Here is a 25,877-nt window from a genome sequence, read left to right as displayed (position 1 = left end):
CCTTTGAAAACGATTTTTTCTTTGTGATAAGCATAACATGGGCCTCTTCCCTGGCCACCAATAGGCCATTAGATGTCCCTTGAATATGGACCACCTCCCAGCAGACTTTGCCCTACCCAACCCACAGTTAACCCTTCCCAAGACCCAGAAGATGGAGGCCTGAGAGAAAGGCCACTGGCCACCTACTTATGGTTGCTGCTGAGGCTTTGGAGAGTCATTAGGTCACATAGTCATCATCTGCATCAGTCTAAAGAAGAAAGGGAGGGAGCACTCCTCACCTGAGCCCATGAGCTGTGGGTGGATCTGGATGTGGGGTAGCTGCAGCAGGATGTGCTTTGTAGGGGAGTCCTCTATGGGGTTGTGAACCTCGATCTCTCCTCTGGCAGTTTCCACACTGTGTTGAAGTGGCAATTCTTCAAAACCTTTCTGCTCCTCCCTCATTTCACCTGCCCTGGAGCCTGGAGGCATTCAAAGAGGTGGCAGTGACAGAAGGCGCAGCCTGTGCTGGCATCTGGAGCCCGTTGTCCATGTCTTCCCCTGTGAGGAGTGACAGTGGCTCCCGCAGCTCTCTCCTCTTCTCCATCTTTTCCTAGGACAGCTGGTACACACGCTCACGTTTCTTCTGTCACAGCTCAGCCAGAATGAACATCTGCTCTTTACATGCCATGAGGGACTCCTCAACAGTGTGATGTGTGCCAACAGCTGGCTGCATCTATGTTGAAGATCACCCGCTGGACTATGGAAGTCCATCTTATCAGGCAGGTCATAGACAAAGTAGATTTTCTTCTCGGACACCCACGTGTCCCGCTTCCCATCCTCACACAGGCTGTGGTGCCAGCTCATGGGATGGAGGGCCTGTGGCTCGAGCTTTCTCTGGCACTGAGCTGCCAGATGCACCAGTTACCCACAGTGGGCCTGCCACTCCTGCTGCAGGAGTTTCCCCCTGTGGATTTCAGCCACTAAGAGTGCTCACAAATCCACATCCCTCTCAGTTTGGGGAATGTCTCCATCCTCTGCAATGGTCATGTGGGGTGGGGGGGAGTTGACTCCTCACCTTGTGCTTCTCCAGGGTTTTCAACTTCACCTTCCCCAGGGAAAGCCAGGAAACTCAGCTGGACCTGCAGCCGCTCCTCCTGTGGTCTGATTGCTTTCAGGCACTTGAGAGTGTCCTGCCACTTTGGGGACACCACCTGGTCTCCCCAGGCCATGCACTTGCTTCAGCTGCTCCAAGAGTTGGGTCTGCCTCTCTAGGTGCTGCTGCAGGGCCTCCTTCTTGGTGCTCAGCCGCTAATTGGAGGTGATGTGACACTCACAGGTGGCTCTGAGCTCCTGCAGCTGGGCCAGGGACTGCACCTGCTGGTCCTGAGATTCTTGGCTTTCTTTCTTTCTCAGCCACTTCTTTCCATTCCTCTATCTTCTCCTCTGTGTGGACCAGATGTTCCCGCTAGTGTTTCTTCACCTGCTGCTCTGTGTCCAGGATGCTGGTGAGCTCCTCCTTCTCACCGCTCACCCTCTGGAGAGCGTCCCTCAGCAGGACCAGCTGTTCCTCCAGCTGTCCATCACACACATATGCACATCATGGTGTCTCAGGGATCTCCTGCCAATCCTTGGCCTTCTCCTCCAGTCTCCACAATTGCTCCTGCTGCTCCACATTCTGGAGATGGAGACTCTGGTTTTCCTGGTCCGGGATGTGAAGTTATTCCTCCAGGTTTTTCAACTCCATCTGCGTGCAGTAGGCCTGGGCCTGCAACTGCCACTCGGCCTGAGCTGGGCCATGGTTCCTCTAGCCTGTTCTCTAGGCCAAACACCTGCCTCGCCCCTCGCTCCCTCTCCTCAGTCAGTTGGTTCACCCGCTGGGTCAGCTGCTGGGCCTCCTCCTTCCACGTAGACCTCTCAATGCTCAGGTCTTCTGTGAAGGTGTCTTTCTCGAGATTGGCTGTGCTCACCAGTCAGCTCACGTTGTCCAGTAGTCTCTTCAGTAACTCATGCCCTACCAGTGCTTGTTGGACCTTGCAGATTGCTTTCTTCCTGTTGTCCAGAGCACTTCCAGCTTCTCCTGTAACTTTGAGTTCACTTGCTCCAGGTCATCGAAGCTTCTGGCATTTTACTTGAGCAGAAGGGTCACATCATGCAGCTGTTCAAAGAACATTTCAGTCTCATTCTGTGATCAGTGACCACAGAAGCCGACATCTCCAGCTCTGCCATGCACTGATCTGTGGCCTGCAGGCAGCTGGTGAGAGCTTCATGCTCCCTTTCTGTGTCATCAGCCGCCTGCTGCATGCAAGCGAGTGCACATTGTAAATTGCTCTCTGCCGAAACCTGTAGAGAGCTGCGAGAGGCCGCACCTGGAAGATGGTGCCGGCTTCCGCCGTCCGCCTTCCCGATGGCGAGTGCTCTCTGTGGTAAACAACTCCTTATATGGCTAAGGCAAAGAATCTGGCTTGCTTCCGCGCACCTGAACCTACTGGCGGTTCCCACGTGGCGTATCAGGGTTGGCTACCCAGCAGGTACCTAAGTCTGTGGGGAATTCTCCCCGGGGTTGGGGTCAGAAGATTACAAAAGGGTCCTGAATAAACTGCAGAGAGAAGAGTCCGGTGTCGCGTCTTCCTTGCTGGTCGAGGCGACACGTGGTGGCCCGTACGGGGACTCAGCCATAACCCCAATGAGGACTCAGAACTCTCTACGGTCAGGGTGGTGCACCGGTAAGTCCCCAGGTAAAAGGGGAATCCGCGACAAAAGCGGGGGTAAGTCCTCAGGTAAAAGGGGAATCCGCCACAAGAGCGGGGAGTAAGTTCCCAGGTAAAAGGGGAATCCGCCACAAGAGCAGGGAGTAAGTTCCCAGGTAAAAGGGGAATCCGCCACAAGAGCGGGGGGGATTTTTGCTCTTCTCGGTAGATAAAGAGAGAGTGAGAACCCAGGGCTAGTCAATAGAGTAGCCAAAAGTGAAAGTAAAAAGTTTGTTTACCAGCTTTAAATGTTTAAAACATGGGCGCTTCTTCTTCGCACCCAATTTTTTTGGCTCTCAATGAGCTACTGCACTCAAAAAAGTTAAAAATAAAAAAGAGTACTTTAGAGAGATTTTTGAATGAATGTGACATCGTTGCCCCATGGTTCGCTGTCTCCGGAAGCCTCACAGTGGGCTCTTGGGAGAAACTAGGGAGGGACCTAGATTTTGCCTCTGAACAAGGAACGCTTAAGAGCGGAGTGAGACCAATATGGAAACTGATAAGTGGCTGTCTCGAGGACCAGCGTTGCAGTGAGGTGGTAGAGAATGGTCAGGCCGCCTTAGAAATGCTGCAGGAAGAAAGATCGGAAAGGGCAGACAGCGAAAAGGAGGAGAGCAGGGGGGGGGTTATACCCTGATTTTGCCGAACTAGAGACCTCTGTGTCTACAGACTCAGAGGAACTACAATCACTCATAGAACAAATAGAAAAAACAAAGATAAGAAAGCGGTGGAAAGGAAAGGAGAGAGAGGACCCAGATAAAGACGAATGCATGCCTTCCATGTGCCGCGCCACACCCTTGGCCCCTCTGCTTTATGCGGAGGACCCCGGAAGTGGCAGCCCCGGCTGTTCTTTCAGCCCAGGCGTGGGGAAAGCGGTCAGAACCGAGTTACATCTAGCCTGTCCAATATTTCAGGATCCACAGGGACAGCGGTATCATGAACCCTTAGATTTTAAGGCTATAAAACCTTTAGCTGAGTCTGTGCGGACATACGGAATCACAGCCTCCTTTACTGTAGCCCAGGTGGAGGCCCTAAACAGACACTGCATGACACCCGGTGATTGGAGTGGGCTCGCACGAGCTTGTTTGAGCCCAGGTCAGTATTTAGATTGGAAGGCCTTTTTGATTGAATTTGCTAGTGAAGAGGCTGCAGCCAATCAGGCTGCGGGGAACCCAGCTTGGGACAGAGATATGCTGCTTGGACAGGGGAGATTCGCCAATCAGCAGATAGGCTACCCGGTTCAAGTTTATGAACAAATCAATAAAACTGGCATAAAGGCATGGAAGGCCTTACCAAATAAAGGCGACGTGAGTGGCAATCTCACCAAAATCCTGCAGGGCTCTATGGAGCCGTTTTCGGACTTTGTTGCTCATATGGTCGAGGCTGCTGGCAGAATTTTTGGTGACCCAGACACAGCCATGCCATTAATTAAACAGCTTGTTTACGAGCAGTGCACTAAGGAATGCAGAGCCGCCATAACCCCATATAAGAATAGGGGACTAGAAGCATGGATGAAAGTTTGCAGAGAGCTGGGCGGACCACTAACTAATGCTGGAGTAGCTGCTGCTGTGGTGCAAATAACCCAGAAGAAAGGGGCTGGGAAGGTGGCTCAGTGGTAGAGCATTTGCCTTGCATGCATGAGGCCCTGGGTTCAATTCCTCAGCACCATATAAGCAAAATGAAAAAAGCCGGAAGTGACGCTGTGACTCAAGTAGTAGAGTGCTGGCCTTGAGCTGAAGAGCTGAGGGACAGTGCCCAGGCCCAGAGTTCAGGCCCAGGAAAAAAACCTATTCAAAAAATGCTGCAAATTTGTCTAAACAGTTGTCTAGTTATCTTTTAGGTAATTGAACTGGGGAGTTCGACAGCCTGATGGAACAGCTCACGGTTGCCATCGTCATGGTGAACTCGACCTGAGTGGATGCCGGATTGGCGGAGGGGTTATCTTCATGGATCTCCGCTGCTATGAATCATCTTACGGAGGGGGCGGGATTGGGAGCCCTGACAGGCCTCCTGGTGTTAGCCTCCTTGGTATGTCTGTGGTGCATTTGCCTGCCAAATTAGAGGTTCTCAGCGTCGTAGTGCAGCCATGATTATCCAAGCCTTTACAGTCATTGGAGCAGGTCAGTCCCCCCAAGCGTGGCTTGCCACCCTAAAACAATGAACACAGATTGCAAAGCCAAAGTACTGCAGTCGAGAGGCATGAGTTTTGCCCTCGAGGAGAGCATGTTTGATTGCACACGGGTTCGATTCGCCTTTTCCCGTCCTTGTGAAAAACGAATCAATGGACAGGCTGAGTCATCCCTAGAGAAGGTACCCTCTGGGAGAAGGCTTGTATGCAGTCCTTGCGTTGCACAACAGGGATCAGACCTCTGTTCTCATCTGTGTTCTTTAAACAAAAAAGGGGGAACTGTAGAGAGCTGCAAGAGGCCGCACCTGGAAGATGGTGCCGGCTTCCGCCCTCCGCCTTCCCGATGGCGAGTGCTCTCTGTGGTAAACAATTCCTTATATGGCTAAGGCAAAGAATCTGGCTTGCTTCTGCGCACCTGAACCTATTGGCGGTTCCCACGTGGCGTATCAGGGTTGGCTACCCAGCGGGTACTTAAGGCTGTGGGGAATTCTCCCCGGGGTTGGGGTCAGAAGATTACAAAAGGGTCCTGAATAAACTGCAGAGAGAAGAGTCCAGTGTCGCGTCTTCCTTGCTGGTCGAGGCGGTAGCGACAGAAACCAACCTCTGTATGGGTGCCTTGTGGGTCTCTAGCTCCATTTTAGGTGCTACCTGCACCTAGGCTATCTTCTCCCTCTCTTTCTCCCGTTGATCCTGCAGGTCAGTCTTTTCCTGCTTCAGTGGTTGGATCTTGGCATACAGTGCCTGGTTTCTTCTTTTGCTGGGGTCCAGGGTGGGCACCACGTGTCGGTAGCACCTCTACAGATCCTTGGTGGTATCAGGACCATTGACACTCTGGAACCTCGTGGTTGTGACTGTGTCCAAAGGCACGGGAGGCCCGTGGTGGGCATCACCATTGGCCAGACCCTCCATTGAATCACTCTCCCTAGTGGTGTTTGTCTTGTTGATCCTTCCCTTTTTCATGTTCTTTGTTTTCTTGAATGTGGCAGGTCTGTCAGGAGGATTCTTCTACCGGTGTTCTGGCGGCAGTTTCATGCCCACAGCTTTCTCATGGAGTTTTACTGCTTCAGACATCTGAGCGCTGGGATGGGAAAGATGGGCTGGACATGTTCCCAGGCTCTGGGAAATCCTCTATTCTCCCACTCACTGATTAGGATGTCAATTTCGTACTCTACTCCAAGGTCGCCTGGAGTCTCTTGCTCACCACTTAGCCACCTCTACCTTCTTCAACTGCTGGTAATGGTGTGAACCAACAGAGGGAATCCTGGTGCTTCCAGGCAGCATGGAATGTGGGTGTGGCCGCCACTCTTGTATCCCATTGGTCAGAAAGAACCATGAAAGAATGGGGGTGTCAAATGTTTACAAACAAGACCACACTAAAGCTACCAACACAACTATGTTTATTGCAGCATTATTTACCATAGCTAAGATATGGAACCAGCCCAGATGCCCCTCAGTAGATGAATGGATCAAGAAAATGTGGTATATATACACAATGGAATTCTATGTCTCCATCAGAAAGAATGACATTGCCCCATTTGTTCGGAAATGGAAAGACTTGGAAAAAATTATATTAAGTGAAGTAAGCCAGGCCCAAAGAAACGTAGGTCCCATGGTTTCCCTTATATTTGCAATATCTAGTATATGTATGAGTCAAGCGGAAAAGGTCAGATAAAGTGAAGTTAGGAAAATGAACCCTTAGATATGTATTTTAATTTTTTTCTTTCATGCATTTGTTTCTAACTCATTTATAAGATTATCTCTTTGTTGCTTTGTATGTCCCTCCCCCACAGTATAACCCCTGCTTTCACTATATTTGATGTCAGTATAACTTGTAGAGGAGATGGGGAAAAGCAAGTCGTTTAAGGATACAGGCGGACCTGTTGCAACAATGAGAAGTACAAGTTGTCATGTCGAAAACGAGCTTTACAATGTTGGTGCGGGGGGTGGGGTGGGGTGGGGGGGAAGGCGGGGTGATTGGGTGGAGGGGTTGTGGGGGAGGCTGGGAAGGGATGTGAAGGGTAAACAAAGGAGGAGGCTGCAATGCTTGATAAGAAATGTATGCATTATCCTGCCCATGTAATTGTAACCCCTCTGTACAGTGTGTTCACAAAAAAATAAAATAAAATAAGATAAAAAATAAAAAAAAAGAATGGGGGTGTGACCAGAATACTGTGATGCAGGCAAAATGGGCGGAGTCAAGATGAGAGCAGCCGCTTTCCCAGGAAAGTCTGTCTAATCCAATTGGGGACAAGAAGGTGACCTGCTTTAGCTGGATGGCTGCACAGATTGTTCTGTATGTCTGCTTGTTGCCAGTCCTGGACCTTAAACTCAGGATCTGGGCACAGTCTGTGAGCTTCTTTTGCTCAAGCCTAGCCCTCAACCTCTGGAGCCACATGGCTCTACTTCTGGCTTTGTTGGCACTGATGTTGGACAGGGGTCTCAAGGACTTTCCTGCCTAGGGTGACTTTGACCATCATCCTCCTATCACAGACTTGTAAGTATTAAGGAGGACTGCTGAGAGCCATTGGTGCCTGCCTAATCATTGGTCTTGCTGATGTTCTTGGACAGACCTGTGAGTTCCCTATCCTGCAGATTGAATGGTGGGAGCTGGAGCCCACAGTTTAAATCCTGTTCCTGCCACCTCCAAATGGCAGGAGATCCTAAGAAACTCATTCCTATCCATATGAATACCAATGGAATGTGATATATGTCATGAATGAATGGGCAGTTCTTGAACGATTCTAGGATAAAATTATACACAATTATATCCTAGGACTCTGATCGATTTTAAGTAACACTTCATGAAGCATTTAAACAATCATATACATTAAATGGAGGCATAATGAAATATCTAAGAATTGGGTGTCACATAGAATGAAGGTGCCATTTTTTCTGCCAGGACTGGGATTGGAACTCATGGTCTGGGTAACTCTGTTGCACTGTGTGGGAAGGAGAAGCTCACCTCTGAGAAGTCAAGAAATTCAAGTCTGTTCCTTAGGCCTGAAATCGATCCCCAGCACTAGAAAACATATTTTTCATGTATATTTTATATACATTATTTATATTTACATACATATGTTGACTCTTTATTGCGTTCAGTGTAGTTATTCATTTTATTTTTTGTTTTATTCATGTATTGGCCATTTATTTTATTGAGTATTATGGCACATAGAGCATTGATTACATTGATTACATAGGATATAGGTCTGCATATGTATTCCACTTCATACCTGACACCCAGGACTTTCACAGAAAAAGAAAACATGTCACCATCAGCTTCTTACTCCATGATTCATTGTTTGGGAGTGCTGGTGTCTGAACTCAAAGCCTACAAGGCCAAATTTATGAATGGGTGAGTGTCAGCACGCCATCCGGGACAAATTGAGCTTACAGGCAATTCCCAGCATCTGAGATCGAGCCCCTAGGGTTGACAAAATAAGAACAGATTGACATGTAGATGGTATTATGCTAATAAATATATATCTTTACAGAGTGCCAGAGATGTTGATACATTATTCAGTTATATAGACTACATTTCTACCAATTCTTGGGTATTTATTATGCCTCCATGTAATTAATGTTATTGTTTTAATCCTTAATAAACTATTAAGTAAATCAAGGTCCTGAAATTATTGTATCCCTGTAAGAAATAGTATTCTTTTAATGTTTCATATTAAATAAAATCAGTCTACTGAAATTATGATGTCTAATTTTATACGAGTAGCATTCACGATTAGCTCATTCAACTGTACATTCATAACATTCCATCGTTATTCCGATGGATGGGAAAGAGTCTCTTAGGAGCTTCCACTATCTGAAAGTGGCATGACTGGGATTCGAACTCTAGACCTATGTTCCTTTGTGGGACTATGGCTTCCCCAATAGCACGCCAGCCTTCAGCAATGCAAGATGAAGTACCCTTTGGATCTCTGTCATTCAGACCCAGATGTTCATGGTGCAAAGGAAGAAAATGTAAAAATGCATTCATGCAACATTTTTTTTTTTTTTGGTCGGTCATAGGGTTTGAATTCTGGGCATGGGTATTGTCCCTGTGCTCTTCAGCTCAAGGCGAGCACTCTACCGCTTGAGTCACAGCGCTACTTCCGGGTTTCTAGTGGTTTACTGGAGATAAGATTCTCATGGACTTTCCCGCCAGGGCTGGCTTTGAACTGCGATCCTCAGATCTCAGCCTCTTGTGTAGCTTGGATTACAGTTGTGAGCCACCGGCGCCCGCCTATGTCACTTTTACTCTGTGCATATTTTTCCCACTTGCAAGGTTTGGAGATCTAGGATCCTAGTATCTGCTCTGGCTCCAGTTGCTGCACGCCAGCGTAGGATGATGGAAGCTGAGGCAGAGTTGCCATGACCTGAGTTTAAGACCTTGTTTCTCAAAATAAATAAATAAAAAAAATAGCTCCCTGGCTTGCAATTCACGCTGTTTTTTTCTACCAGGATTTGGATTTGAACTCAGGGTCTGAGTAACTCTGTAGCACTGTGGAAGTTCACCATGCTTGAAGACAAGAAAGTCGGGCCTGGTCCCTAGGCCTGAATTCAAGCCCCAGCCCTGGAAAACATACTATTTATATTCATTATAAAGATAGAATTTGTGACCTCAGGACCAATGGAATAGAATTGAAAACCCAGAAATGAACCTACAGACCTATAGCCATCTAATCTTCGATAAGGAAGCTAAAACAATAGAATGGAAGAAAGACAGCCTCTTCAGTAAATGGTGCTGGCAAAATTGATTAACTACATGTAGAAAACTAAAGCTAGATCCTTATATATCACCCTGCACCAGAATCAACTCCAAATGGATCAAAGACCTTGAACTCAAAGCAGACACTCTGAAAACATTACAGGATGGAATAGCATAAACCTTAGGTCTCAGGCCGAAATTTTCTGAATAGAGACCCGGAAGCACAACAAATCAAAGAAAGGTTGGACAAATGGGATTGCATAAGGTTGCAGAGCTTCTGCAGGGCAAATGACATAGCAAGATCAATAGAAAGCCCACCGATTGGGAGAAGATCTTTACTAGCCATACAACGAACAATGGTCTCATATCTAAAATATACTTGGAACTCAAAAAATTAAACCACCCAACAACAAATCCTCAAAGAAACAACTGCCCAATAAATAAGTGGGCGAAAGACTTAAAGAGAAGCTTCTCTGAAGAAGAAAGAAGGATGGCCAATAGACACATGAAGAAATGTTCAACATCCCTAGCCATAAAAGAAATGCAAATCAAAACAACATTGAGATATCACCTCACTCCAGTTAGAACAGCAAAAATCAAGAACTCTAACAACAACAGATGCTGGAGGGGATGTGGACAGAAAGGAACCTTACTTCATTGTTGGTGGGAATGTAAACTTGTTCAACCACTTTGGAAAGCAGTATGGAGATTCCTCAAAAGACTTCACATAGATCTCCCCTATGATCCAGCAATCCCACTTTTGGGCATTTACCCAAATGTTTACAAACAAGACCACACTAAAGCTACCAGCACAACTATGTTTATTGCAGCATTATTTACCATAGCTAAGATATGGAACCAACCCAGATGCCCCTCAGTAGATGAATGGATCAAGAAAATGTGGTATATATACACAATGGAATTCTATGCCTCCATCAGACAGAATGACATTTCCCCATTTGTTAGGAAATGGAAAGGCTTGGAAAAAATTATATTAAGTGAAGTAAGCCAGGCCCAAAGAAGCATAGGTCCCATGGTTTCCCTTAATTGCAATATCTAGTATAGGTATGAGTCAAGCAGAAAAGGTCAGATAATGTGATGTTAGGAAAATGAACCCTTAAATATGTATTTTAATGTTTTCGTTTCTTTCATGCATATGTTTCTAACGCATTTATAAGATTATTTTTTTGTTGCTTTGTATGTCCCTCCCCCACAGTGTAACCCCCGCTTTCACTATATTTGATGTCAGTATAACATGTGGAGGAGATGGGGGCAAACAAGTCGTTTAAGGATTCAGGTGGACCTGTTGCAACAATGAGAAGTACAAAATGTCATGTCAAATCCAGCTTTACAATGTCGGTGGGGGGGGTATAATTGGGTGGGGGGAGGGGGGAGGCTGGGAAGGGAGGTGAAGGGTAAACAAAGGAGGAGGCTGCAATGCTTGGTAAGAAATGTATGCATTATCCTGCCCATGTAATTGTAGCCCCTCTGTACAGTATGTTCTCAAATAAAATAAAATAATATTAAAAAAAATAAAGATAGAATTTGTATTTACCTATAGATGTTCAGTCCATATACTGTTTGTTGTGGTTATTGATTGTATTTTTGTTTTATTCAACTATTTACCGTTTATTGATTGTGAAGATATGCATTCCATTTATTATACTGATGACATCCCATCACATAGTATGTCAATTTGTAGATGTGTTCTCCATCATGTCTGACACCCAGGACTTTCAGAGAAAAGGAAAACAGGTGTCACACTTGGCTTATTATTCCACAATCCAGTTGTTTGCAGTGCTGGGATCTGAACTCAAGACCTAGCAGACCCAATTCAACACAGCATCCTCTAGCCAAGGAAGCTTCCAGGCAGTTCCCAGACCCTGAGATTGAACCACAGGGGTGGACAAAATAGCCATACATGGATAGGCAGGTGGCAGTATACCAATAAATATATATTTGTATAGAATTCCAGAGACATCTACTTAAGATTCAATGACATCAACTACATTCCTACCAACTCTTAGGTATTTATTATGCTGCCATTGAAGGAATAGTATTGTTTTCAAGCTTAATAACCCATTCATTAAGATCAATCAGCATCCTAGGATCATTGAATCCCATTTTAGATTAGATGATGCCCGCAGAAACTTATTCAATCATGAGTTTCCAAATATTCCATCGTTATTCCTGTGCATAGGAACAAGTCTCTTGGGAAGTCTCCCCACTGGTAGGTGTCAGGACCAGGATTCAATATCAGGGCCTTCGCTAACATATGGGCCTGTGGCTTCCGCAATAGCCCGCTAGCCTTGGCCAATGCAAAGTGAAGTAAACTTGTAGCCTTGTCATTCAGGCCCAGATTGGTCACCATGCAAAGGAATAAAATGTAAAAAATCCATTCTGCGGCTATTTTTCAGTGAGTGTTTTTATTTTCTCCTGCAAGGCTTCAGGGCCTAGGATCACAGGGTTGGCTATGTGCCCATGGCAGCCCACCAGCCTAAAGTGATCGAAGCTGAGGCAGAGTTGCCATGAACTGAGTTCAAATCGCTTGGGTGGCAAAAAAATAAAATAAAAAAAATAATAAACCATCCGAGCTTAGAATTCACATCATTTTCTCTGCCACAGCTGGGATTCCAACTCAGACCTGGATAACACTATAGCACGATGGGTGAAGGGGAAGCTCACCCTCCTTGAAGACTACAAGGTCAGGTCTGCTTCCAGGGCCTGAATTGAAACTCCCACACTGGCAAAAATCATATGCCCACCTAATTCAAACATAGGATCTCTATTTACATACATGTGTGGAATGCATCATGCATTCAATGTAGTTATTCTTTTTATTTATGTCTTAGTAAGGGATGCATTTTGTATTTTATTGATTATTATGACAGTTATAACTGTGCTGTCAGGGATGAGAACTAATTCCCATGTCTATAGCATTGCTTAAGCCTTCTCCATCCTAGCTGAGACCCAGAATTTTCACAGGGCAGGAAAACAAGTGGACATATTGGATTCTCACATCTGCATTCCTCTTTTGGCAGTGTTGGGGTTGGAACTTAGAGCTTAGCAAACCCAATAGGAGAAAGGGTCAAGGTGAGGACACCATGCTGAGAGCTAATAAGGAACTAAGCTCTTCCCAGGACCTGAGATCGAGCCCCAGGAGTGGGAGAGGGAAAGCACAATACTCATCCATTCATAAGCTGAAGGTAGTCAGCATATTTGTATACAGTAGGAGAGATGGTGACCTGTGATGGAATCCAATATACTCCATGACTACCGATTCTTGGATCTTTCCAGATGCCTCCATTTCATGACTGTGATGATTATGGTCAAGCTTTATCAACTCTTCATTGAAAATAATCGATACACAATGAATCTTGCCTATCATTTCCTGCCACGCCTACTCTGGTGGAGTCTGCTTAGCATGGGAAACCTGCTTTTAGATCTGAGAATGGGGCTTTAAAGAGGCCTACCTCCTGGAAAGGCTGGCAAGCCCCTGGGAAAGATGTGTTCCTGTTTTCCTTTTCCTCGCTGTATAGGAGCGCCTATTAATCTTTTACTGTTCCTGCTGCTTGTTCTACTTACTCATGTTCTACGTTCCCTTATTCAAGGCTCTTTTGTTGACGACTCCAACATCCGATGAGTGTCTTGAGAATATGACTAACTCACCAGAGTTAAGTGCTACCCTGAAAGCCCCTCTTATGGAGGCTAGTAGACAAGTCATAAGTAAATATAAAAGTATTGGGGTTTTCATGATGTCACTTCAGCAGAAGGAATTGTAAGAAATTTACAAGAAGCTGTAGGCACGGCTAGAGCAGAAAGAGTGTATGGCTGTTGGAGACTTCCCTTTAATCCTGAAGCATATACAATAGACTCATATAGATATCCTGTGGATAAGAAAGATGTAGAGGGATATGTAGACCAAAAGCTAAATAAGATTCCTAAAAAGTCGGTAGATGGAAGGTAGCAATGGCTTATCAAAGGAAAATGATGGGATCCTCCATTATCTAGAGGACCCCAGAGACTTCCCCCAGATCCATAGCCTTTTACAGGTGTGTATGATAAGGATGGCAATCATTGGGAGAACGACTTAGGAGAAAGAACTTCCTATTACTCTCTTCCATTTACTGAGAGACTTGCTAGATCTAGGCCTCTTTGGTGCTTACTATCAAAGAAGGAATAAGAAAGATCTTATGAGCCAGTTAAGGCCTCTATGGAGAAGAGTAAATGATTATGTGAACAGGTTACAGAAAAGACACTGTGAGCTTAAATTTGATATCTGGCCAGATTTAACTAAGTATTCTAAATATCATGATTTGGGCCACAAATTGGGGACCCTCTAAAGAATGGCAAAGAAGCAAAATTGCTTAAAAAAGATTTGAAACATATAAAGTACAAAACTAAACAAAACTAACTATGAAGTACTAGAGTTCATGCCTTTCTCTTCAGCCCTTGCCCATATGCTCTGGTTAATGGTTAATAGGTGATAAACATTGAAACCAATTGTATTTCTTAAAAATAGAGGTAAAGCCAAAAACAAGTGCCTATCGTCATAGTTCGTCATCCAAAAAACAAGATCAGGTGACCAGCTGGTGACCAATCACCCAAGAATGAAGCCTTACAACAAGATTGTGTAACCTTTTGCCCTTTCTCATGGAGACTTTTGCTATAAAAGCTTGTTATCCTCTGCAATAAATCCCACTCAGCACTCACTCCTCTTGTGTGTGAGTTGTCTGTTTGCCATCTCCCCACCTATTCCAGTTATCTCCACTTGGTGTCCTCAGTTGTCCCGACAGAGCTGGTCCGTGGCAATTTCCTAAGTGCATCCTGCAGAAAGTACTCATTCAAAGATGAGAATTCAACGACCCTTCCAAGTGCCGGAAACGAGTATATCAGGATCTTCTGCCATTCCCTCAATGGAGGGGGACTGACCTGGATTCGACCTTGAGGTCTCCGATACCCCGTTGCCCTTAGGCTTCCCCGAGAGCCAGCAGACCTTCAGTCACTCCAGGTCAACTTCACTCTGCAGGCCGCTGAGTTCGGACCCAGCATGGTCACCATGCAAAGGAAAATGAACATAAAAGGGCCAGGTGGAACTTCCTGCCACTTTTTTTTCCCCCTAACGGCTTTTTCTTTTTCCTGCAAGCCCTGGGGTCCTAGAATCTGATGATGGGTTGTAGATCCAGAGGCTGCAGCCTAGGATGATTGGAACTGAAGTAGAGTTGCCACGACTTGAGTTCAAGATCTGAGTCTGTTAAAAAATATTATGAAGGAAGCACCCTAGCTCTGAATTCGCCACATTTTACTGCCAGAGCTCGGATTTGAACTCAAGTCTGGGTAACTCTGTTGCACTGTGGGGGAAGGGGAAGATCACCATCCTTGAAGACTACAAGTTCAGGCCTGCTCCCAGTGCCTGAATTGAAGCCCCAACACTGGCAAAAATCATATGCCCACCTATTTTACACATAGGGTCTCTATTTACATACATGTGTGGAATGAGTCATGCTTTCAGTGTAGTTATTTATTTTATTGTGTGTCTTAGTCAGAGATGCATTTTGTATTTTATTGAGTATGATGACAGATATAAAGGTGCTGACATGCATGACAACCTATTCCCATGTCTATAGAGTTGCCTGTGCCTTGTCCCTCCTAGATGAGACCCAGGACTTTCACAGGACAGGAAAGCAAGTGAACTGTTATACTGCTCACATCAGGATTCATGTTTTGGCAGTGTTGTAATTTGAACTCAGAACCTAGCAGGCCCAATTGGCGAAAGGGTCAAGGTGAGGACACTGGCCTGTGAGCAACTGAGGAGCTTAGACTATTCCCAGAACCTGACATTGAGCACCAGGGAGAGCCAGTATAGGCATAAATTCATAATTTAAACATAGGACCTCTATTGATATACATGTGGGGAATGCATCATGCATTCAGTGTAGTTATTCTTTTTATTTTGTGTCTTAATCAGGGATGCATTTTGTATTTTATTGCATATGATGACAGATATAACTGTGCTGACATGGATAGCAATGTATTCCAATGAGTATAACATTGCCTATATAGCATACTGTGTCCTACCTGAGACCCAGGACTTCACAGCACAGGAAAACAGGTGCAACAATGGGCTTCTGAAAGAAGCATTCATGTTTTGGCAGAGTTGGGATTTGAACTCAAAGCCTAGCAGGCCCAATTGGTGAAAATGTTAAGGGAAGGACACTGGCCTGTGAGCAACTGAGGAGCTAGGCCGTTCCCAGGACCTGACAACGAGCCCTAGGGAGGGCCAAGATAGGCATAAATTCATAATTGAAACAGGATCTGTATTGATATATTTGTATAGACAGCATGTTGCGTTCGGTGCACTTCTCCTTAACTTGTGTCAAATTCATGGAGGTATTGTGTATTTTACTGAGTATGGTGACAGATATAATGTGCTGACATGGATGGCAACCTGTTCTCATGGTTATAGAGTTGCCTATACATTCATTCTCCATCCTAGCTGAGACCCAGGACTTCCACACGAGAGGAAAACAGATGCAACGACTGGCTTCTGACAACAGGATGAAACTTTTGTCAGTGCTGGGATTTGAACTCAAATCTGGGTAACCCCATTGCAATGTGGGGCAAGGGGAAGCTCACCATGCTTGAAGACTAGAACGTCAGACCTGGTCCAAGACCTGATTTGAAGCCCCAGAACTGGACAAAATAACAAGCCCAACTCTTTCAAACATATCTCTACTTCCATACTGGGGTGGTATGCATCTTGCATTCATTGTAGATTTTTTTTTTATTTTGAGTCTTATTCATGGATGTATTGTGTATTTTATTGAGTTTGGTAACAGGGATATCTGTGCTGCCCTGGATGCCAACCGATTCCCATGAGTAGAGAGTTGCCTATATAGCATTCTCCATCCTAGCTGAGACCCAGGACATTCACAGCACAGGAAAACAGGAAACAATAGGCTTCTCACATCAGGATGAATCTTTTGGTAGGGTTGGGATTTGTACTCAAGGCCTAGCAGGCCCAAGTGGTGGATGGGTCAAGATGAGCACACCAGCCTGTGAGCCACTAAGTTGATATGCCCTTCCTGGGACCTGAGATTGAGCCCCAGTGGGGGCCTTAATAGTCATCAAATCATAATTAAAACAAAGGATCTCTATTTCCATACATGGGTGGGCAGCATCTTGGGTTCGGTGTAGTCATTGTCTTTACATGGTGTCTTATTCATGACGTATTCTGTATTTTACTGAGTATAGGATGACAGATACAACTGTGGTGACCTGAATGACAACCTATTCCCATGAGTCTAGAGTTGCCTATGCATTCTCCATCCTAGCTGAGACCCAGAACTTGCACAGCACAGAAGAACAGGTGCAATGACTGGTTTCTCACAACAGGGTGAATTTTTGGCAGTGCTGGGATTCGAACTTGGGGTCTAGGAGGCCCAAGTGCCCAATGGGTCCATGTGAGCACACCAGCCTGTGAACAACTAAGGAGCTGGGCCTTTCCCAGGAACTGAGATCTAGCCCTAGGGAGGCCACAATAATCGTCAATGCATCATTGAAACATGGGATGTCTATTCATATCCATGTGTGGACTGCCTCATGCAATGAGTGTAGTTATTCTCTCTATTTTGTGTGCTATGCATGGATGTATTTAGTATGTTCTTGAGTATATGATGACAGGTATAACTGGGCTGACATCGATGACAACCTATTCCTATGGCTACAGGGTGGCCCATGCATTCTCCATCCTAGCTGAGACCAAGGACTCCCACAAGAAAAGAAAATAGGTGTAAACACTGGCTTGTCACATTAGGATGAATCTTTTGGCACTGCTAGGATCAGAAATTAGGGCCTAGTAGGCCCAATAGGTGTTTGGGTCCACGTAAGCACACCAGCCTGTGAGCCACTAAGGAGCTAGGCCAGCCCCAGGGCGGAGGTCCTGGGGAGCACAATAGTCATCCATTTATAAGCTCAAGATATTATGCAAATAAGTACATATTTGTACAGAGTAGGAAAGATGGCGAACTGTGATGAAATCCAATCTACCCTGTGACTACCAATGGTTGGATCTTCCACTATGCCTCTATTTCATGACTGTGATGATTATGTTCATGCTTCATCAACTCTTCATGAACAATAATCGATACCCCATGAGTCTTGCCTACCATTTCCTACTCGCATCCTGCAGGAACTACTCATTCAACCACATTCCATGACTCTTTCTAGGTCCGGAAACAAGTATTTCAGGATCTCCCGCCATTCCCTCAATGTAGGGGGGCTGTCCAGGATTTGAAATTGGGGTGTCTGTTGCCTGGTCAGCCTGGGGCTCCTCTGATATCCAGCAGGCCTTCAGCCATGCCAAGTCACCTTCAATCTGCAGGCCACCAGGTTCAGACCCAGCAAGGTCACCATGCAAAGGAAAATAAACAAAAAAGCATCAGGTGGAACTTCCTGCCACTTTTTTCTTCTCATGTCCATTTTGTTTGTTTGTTTGTTTGTTTCCTGCAAGCCCTGGGGTCCTAGGATCCAAGGATGGGCTGTGGGTCCAGAGGCTGCATCCTAGGATGATCAGAGCTGAGACAGAATTGCCAAAACTTGAGTTCAAGCCCTGGGTATGGAAAAAAATTAAAAATTAAAAAATTATGAATGAAGCACCCTCGCTCAGAATTTGCACCATTTTACTGCCAGAGCTGGGTTTTGAATTCAGGTCTGAGTAACTCTGTTGCGCTGTGAAGGAGGGGGCAGCTCACCATCCTTGAAGACTACAAGGTCAGGCCTGCTCCCAGTGCCAGAATTTGAAGCCCCAACACTGGCAAAAATCATATGCCCACTTACTTTACACATAGGATCTCTATTTACATACATGTGTGGAATGAATGATGATTTCTGTGTAGTTATTCATTTTATTCTGTCTTAGTCAAGAAAGCATTTGTATTTTATTGAGTATGATAACAGATTTAACTTTGCTAACATGGATGACAACCTATTCCCATGTCTATAGAGTTTCCTATGCCTTGTCCATCCTAGATGAGACCCAGGATTTTCACAGGACAGGAAAACAGGTGGACTGATGTACTGCTCACATCAGGATTGATGTTTTGACAGTGTTGTGATTTGAACTCAGATCCTAACAGGGCAAATTGGTGTAAGGGTCAAGGTGAAGACACTGGCCTGTGAGCAACTGAGGAGCTAGACCATTCCCAGAACCTGACATTAAGCACCAGGGAGGGCCAGGATAGTCATAAATTCATAATTTATACATGGGATCTCTATTGATATACATGTGTGGACAGCATCTTGCATTCGGTGTACTTCTCCTTAACTTGTGTCTAATTCATGGAAGTATTGTGTATTTTACTGAGTATGCTGACAGCTACAACTGTGCTGACATGGATGTCAACCTGTTCCCATGGTGGTTGAATTGCCTATATAGCATGCTCCATCCTAGCTGAGTCCCAGGACTTTCATAGAACAGAAAAAGTGGAGGATTGATTGGATTCGGACATCAGTATTCATCTTTTGGCAGTGCTGGGATTTTAACTCAATATCGAACAGGCCCAAATGGTGAATGGGTCATGGTGAGTACACCCGCCCGTGAGCCACTAGGGGGTTAGGTTGTTCCTGGGATCTGAGATTGAGCCCTGCTGGGGGTCATTATTGATATAAATTCAAAATTTACACAGATGATCTCTATTTACATACATGTGTGGCATGCATCATGGGCTCAGTGTAGTTATTTTCTTGTGTGGCATAGTCAGCGATGCATTATGTATTTTATTGGGTACGATTACAGATATAACTATGCTGACATGGCTGGCAACCATGAGTATAGAGTTCCCTATATAGCATACTCCATCCTAGCTGAGACCCAGGACTTTCACAGCACAAGAAAACAGGTGCAACGATGGGCTTCTCACATCAGGATGAATCTTTTGGTAGGGTTGGGATTTGAACTCAAGGCCTAACAGGCCCAAGTGGTGGATGGGTCAAGATGAGCACACCAGCCTGTGAGCCACTAAGTTGATATGCCCTTCCTGGGACCTGAGATTGAGCCCCAGTGGGGGCCTTAATAGTCATCAAATCATAATTAAAACAAAGGATCTCTATTTCCATACATGGGTGGGCAGCATCTTGGGTTCGGTGTAGTCATTGTCTTTACATGGTGTCTTATTCATGACGTATTCTGTATTTTACTGAGTATAGGATGACAGATACAACTGTGGTGACCTGAATGACAACCTATTCCCATGAGTCTAGAGTTGCCTATGCATTCTCCATCCTAGCTGAGACCCAGAACTTGCACAGCACAGAAGAACAGGTGCAATGACTGGTTTCTCACATCAGGGTGAATTTTTGGCAGTGCTGGGATTCGAACTTGGGGTCTAGGAGGCCCAAGTGCCCAATGGGTCCATGTGAGCACACCAGCCTGTGAACAACTAAGGAGCTGGGCCTTTCCCAGGAACTGAGATCTAGCCCTAGGGAGGCCACAATAATCGTCAATGCATCATTGAAACATGGAATGTCTATTCACATCCGTGTTTGGACTTCCTCCTGCATTGAGGTTAGTTATCCTCTCTATTTTGTGTGCTATGCATGGATGTATTTAGTATGTTCTTGAGTATATGATGACAGGTATAACTGGGCTGGCATGGATGAAAACCTATTCCTATGGCCACAGGGTTGCCCATGCATTCTCCATCTTAGAGGAGACCCAGGACTCACACAGGAAAGGAAAACAGGGCAATGATTGGCTTCAGACATCAGGATGAATCTTTTGGCACTGCTGGTATCTGAACTTGGTGCCTTGCAGGCCCAATAGGCGAATGGTTCCACCTGAGCACACCAGCCTGTGAGCCACTAAGGAGCTAGGCCATTCCCAGGACCTGAGATCGAGGCCTGGAGTGAGGGGGGGCACAATCGTCGTCCACTTATAAGCTGAAGGTAGTATGCAAATAAGTACATATTTGTATAGAGTAGGAGAGATGGCGACCTGTGATGGAATCCAATTTACCCTGTGACTACCAATTCTCAGATCTTCCCCAATGCCTCCATTTCATGACTGTGATGATTATGGTCACGCTTCATCTACTGTTCATAAAAAAAAATGGATACCCCATGAGTCTTGCCTATCATTTCCTACTCGCATCTTGCAGGAACTACTCATTCAAGGATGAGATGATCACATTTCACACTTCCTAGGTCGGGAAACGAGTATTTCAGGATATTCCACCATTCCCACAATGTAGGGGGTTTGACCGGGATTACAACCCGTGGCCTCCGTTGCATGGTTGGCTGTGACTTCCCCGATAGCCAGCAGGCCTTCAGCCATGCCAGGTCACCTTCACTCTGTAGGCCAACGGGTTCAAACCAACATGGTCACTATGCAAAGGAAAATACATTTAAAAGCATGAGGTGGAAATTCTGGCTACTTTTTTCCCCTTCTGGTCATTTTTTCTTTCCTGCAAGCCCTGGGGTCCTAGGATCCGAGGATGGGCTGTGGGTCCAGAGGCTGCAGCCTAGGATGATTGCAGCAAAGGCAATGTTGCCTCGACTTGAGTTCAAGGCCCAGGTTTGGCAAAAAAAAATTAATAATAATAAAAATAAATAAATAAATAATTATGAATGAAGCACTGTCGCTCAGAATTCATGCCATTTTACTGCCAGAGCTGGGATTTGAATTCAGGTCTGGGTAACTCTGTTGCACTGTGGGGGAAGGGGAAGATCACCATCCTTGAATACTACAAGGTCAGACCTGCTCCCAGGGCCTGAACTGAAGCCCCAACACTAGCAAAAATCATATGCCCACCTATTTCACACATGGGATCTCTATTTACATACATGTGTGGAATGCCTCATGCTTTCAGTGTGTGTCTTGGTCAAGGATGCATTTTGTATTTTATTGAGTATGATGACAGATATAACTATACTGACATGGATGGCAACCAATTCCCATGTCCATGGAGTTGCTTATGCTTTCTCCATCCTAGCTGAGACCTAGGACTTTCACAGGACAGGAAAGCAGGTGGATCGATGGGCTTCTCATATCATGATTCATGTTTCCGTACTGTTGTGATTTGAACTCAGAACCCAGCAGACCAATTGGCAAAAGGGTCAAAGAGAGAACATGGGCCTGTGAGCATGGCCTACCTGAGGAGGTAGGCCATTCCCAGGACCTGGCATCGAGCCCCAGAGAGGGCCAGGATAGGCATAGATTCATCCTTGAAACACAGGATCTGTATTGACATATATGTGTGGACAGCATCTTGCATTCAGTGCACTCCTTCTTATTTTGTGTCTAATTCTTGGAGGTATTGTGTATTTTACTGAGTATGGTGACATATATAACTGTGCTGACATGGATGATGACCTGTTCCCATGGTTAAAGGGTTGTCTATGCATACATTCTCCATCCTAGCTGAGACCCAGGACTTCCACATGAGAGGAAAACAGGTGCAAAGACTGGCTTCTGACATCAGGATGAAAGTTTTGTCAGTGCTGTCATTTGAACTCAGGTCTGGTTAACTCCATTGCACTGTGGGGGAAGGGGAAGCTCACCATCCTTGAAGACTAGAATGTCAGGCCTTGTCCAGGGCCTGATTTGAAGCCCCAGCACTGGACAAAATAACAAGCTCATCTCTTTTAAACATAAGATCTTTATTTACATACAGTTCTGGTATGCATCTTCCATTCAGTGTAGTTTTTTTTTGAGTCTTATTCATGGATATATTGTGTATTTTATTGAGTATTGTGACAGGTATATCTGTGCTGCCATGGATGACAACCTATTCCCATGGCTATATAGCATTCTCCATCCTCACTTAGGTGCAGGACTTTCACAGGACAGGAAAACTTCTCACATCAGGATGAATCTTTTGGCAGTTCTGGGATTTGAACTCAGGGCCTAGCAGGCAAAATTGATGAATGGGTCAAGGGGAGCATATCAGCCTGTGAGCCACTAAGGTGCTAGGCCGTTTCCAGAACTTGAGCTTGAGCCCCGGAGTGGGGCTGGTGAATGATATTCATCCATTCATATGCTGAAACTTCTGTGCTAATAAATACCTATTTGTACAGAGTAGGAGATGTGGCGAACTGTGTTGGAATCTTATCTACCATGTGAGTACCAATTCTTGGATCTTTCCCAATGCCTCAATTTCCTGAATGTAAGTATTATTGTCACACTTCATGAAGTCTTAATTAAAAATAATCATTGTGCCAAAGATCTTGCATATCATTTCCTATGAGAATCATGCATTAACTTCTCATCTCCTCCCTAGACCTAAATTCAAGCACCAGCCCGAAAAACGTAACATTTATAGACATTTTAAATATATGATTTATACTTACATCTATATATTCAGTCTATATCATGTTTGTTGGAGTGATTCATTATATTTCATTATTGATAGATCGATTTAGCATTTATTTTATGGACTGTGAGTGCACCTATAACATTTATTATATTTATTCCAATCTATTCCATAGCATGTGGCTTTGCAGATATATAATGTACATCATACCTGACACCCAGTACTTGCACAGAAAAGGAAAACAGGTGTCACACATGGAATATTACACCAGGAAGAAACTTTTGGCAATGATGGGACCTAGACTAAGGGTGAGTGTCATCATGGCAGCCGCTAGCCCGTTCAACTGCCAAGTGGATCCCAGTATCTGGGATTAAGCCCCAGGTTTGGCCAAAATAGCAATAACTCTCTATGCAGATGATGGTATATAAATAAATATAAATTTAGATATTTAGATACTGTCAGAAATGTCTATCTGATATTCAATGATATATACTACATTCCTACGGATTCTCAGGTCTTTAGTGAGGACCCTATTTAATAGATAGTAGTCTTTTAATGCAAAATAAACTATGAATTTTAATCAATCTGTGTCCTGTGATTATTGGGTCTAATTTCATGCTAGACTGATTCATGAACTACTCATCCAACCATGACATTGATCACATTCCTCTGGTGTTCCTAGGGACAGGCAATAATTTTGTAGGCTCTCCAGCCCTTTGTAAGTGGCATAACCGGGATTCAAACTCAGGGCCTAGGTGTCCAGGTTAGCCTATGGCTTCGCTGACAGCCTGACAGCCTTCAGCAATGCCAGGTGAACTACAGGTTGCAGCTGTGTCACTTGGACACGGGAATGGTCACAATGAAAGGAAGGGAAACCTGAGAAACTACTGACCATCTGCAGTTCACAGTTTTTTTTGCAATGCCATTTTCATTTTGATTTCCTGTCAGGCCCCGAGGCCTAGGATCCCAGGATGGGCTGTGGGTCCAGAGGTTGCACCATCCCAGCCTAGGGTGATGTTAGCTGAGGCAGAGTTTCCACGACCTGAGTTCAAGCCCTGTGATTGGCAAATAAATAAATAAATAAATAAATAAATAAATAAATAAATAAACCTAAAAATAGTAAAAGGACTAATGAAGCTCCCTGGCTTGGAATTTGTGCCCCCCTTTTTTTTCTGCTAGGCCTGAGATTTGAACTCAGAGTCTGAGTTAATCTGGAGCACTGTGGGGAAAGGGGAAGTTTACCCTCCTAGAAGATAAGAAATTCAGGACAGTTCTCTAGGCCTGAATTCTAGCCCCAATCCTGGAGAACATAACATTTATAGTAATTTTTAGTATACGATTTATACTAACATCCATATGTTCAGTCCATATCATGTTTGTTGAAGTGTTTAATTATATTTTAGTATTTATTTATGTATTTACCAATTATTTTATTGATCCTGAGTACACCTATAATATTTATTACATTTATTCCAATCTATTCTGTAGCACATAGCTTTGCAGACATACTATATACATCATACCTGACACCCAGCATTTGCACAGAAAAGGAAAACAGGTGTCACACTTGGAATCTTACTGCAAAATGAAATTTTTGGCAATGCTGGGACCTGAACTGAGGGCCAACGAGGCTCAATTCATGAATGGGTGAGGGTCAGCACAGCAGCCTCCAGACCATTCAGCTGCCAAGTGGATCCCAGGACCTGGGATGGAGACATAGGTTTGGCCAAAACAGCAATACCTTTCTATGCAGACAGTGGTATACAGATAAATATATATTTAGGTATTTAGATACTGCCAGTGATGTCTATCTGGTATTAAATGACATATACTGTGTTCTTACGGATTCTCAGTCTTTAGTGAGGACTCCATTTAATGAATAGTATTCTTTTAATGCATAATAACTATGAATTAAAATCAATTTGTGTCCTGTGATTATTAGGTCTAATTTTATGCTAGACTTATAGATGAACTACTCATCCAGCCATAACATTGATCACATACCTCTGGTGTTCCTAGGGACAGACAATAGTTTCTTAGGCTCTCCAGACCTTTATACTGGCATGACTGGGATTCAAACTCAGGGCCTAGGTGTCCAGGTTGGCCTAAGACTTCGCTACCAGCCTGCCAGCCTTCAGCAATGCTAGGTGACCTACAGGTGGCAGCCTTGTCATTTGGGCCCAGAATGGTCACAATGCAAGTAAGGAAAATCAAGAAACCACCATCCATCCACAGTTTGTAATTTTTTTTCAGTGCCATTTTCATTTTGTTTTCCTGTCAGCCCCCGAAGCCTGGGATCCCAGGATGGGCTATGGGTCCAGAGACTCCACCTTCCCAGCCTAGGGTGATATTAGCTGAGGCAGAGTTGCCACGACCTGAGTTCAATCCCCGTGCTTGTCAATAAATAAATAAATAAATAAATAAATAAATAAATAAATAAATAAATAAATAAATAAATAAATAAATAAATAAAATAATTTAAAAATATTAAAAATAGTTGGGCACCAAAGGCTCATGCCTGTAACCTTAGCTACTCAGGAGGCTGACATCTGAAAATCGCGGTTCAAAGCCAGTCAGAGCAGGAAAGTCCTTGAGACTCTTATCTCCACTAAACCACTAGAAAACCGGAAGTAGTGAAGTAGCGCTGTGGTTCAAGTGGTAGAGTGCTCTCCTTGAGCTGAAGAGCCCAAGGACAGCTCCCAAGGCCAGAGTTCAAGTCCCATGAACAATATATATGTATATACATACATACATACATATATGTATACATACATACATACATATATATATATATATATATATATATATATATATATATATATATATATATATATATATATATATAAAACTAATGAAGCTCTCTGGCTTGGAATTCATGCCTTTTTTTTTTCTGTCATGCCTGGGAATTAAACTCGGAGCCTGGGTAACTCTAATGCACTGTTGGGGACAGAGAAACTTAACTGCTTTGAAGACAAGGCCTGTTCCCTAGGCCTGAATTCAATCCCCAGCCGTGT

At 44.5% G+C, this 25,877-nt stretch overlaps 1 pseudogene; it reads right to left on the bottom strand.

The window, feature by feature from the left end:
* LOC138829903 (tubulin beta-2 chain-like) overlaps window positions 1-1,208 on the bottom strand; it is a 44,308-nt pseudogene extending 43,100 nt beyond the window's left edge.
* Window positions 1,209-25,877: the final 24,669 nt, after the last annotated feature.

The sequence above is a fragment of the Dipodomys merriami genome, unplaced genomic scaffold, assembly GCF_024711535.1.
Source record: "Dipodomys merriami isolate MVZ:Mamm:240054 unplaced genomic scaffold, mDipMer1.0.p SCAF_179, whole genome shotgun sequence".
NCBI classification, from domain to species: Eukaryota; Metazoa; Chordata; class Mammalia; order Rodentia; family Heteromyidae; genus Dipodomys; species Dipodomys merriami.
The sequence above is the reverse complement of the archived record's forward strand: the minus strand, read 5'-3'. Positions and strand labels throughout refer to the sequence as shown.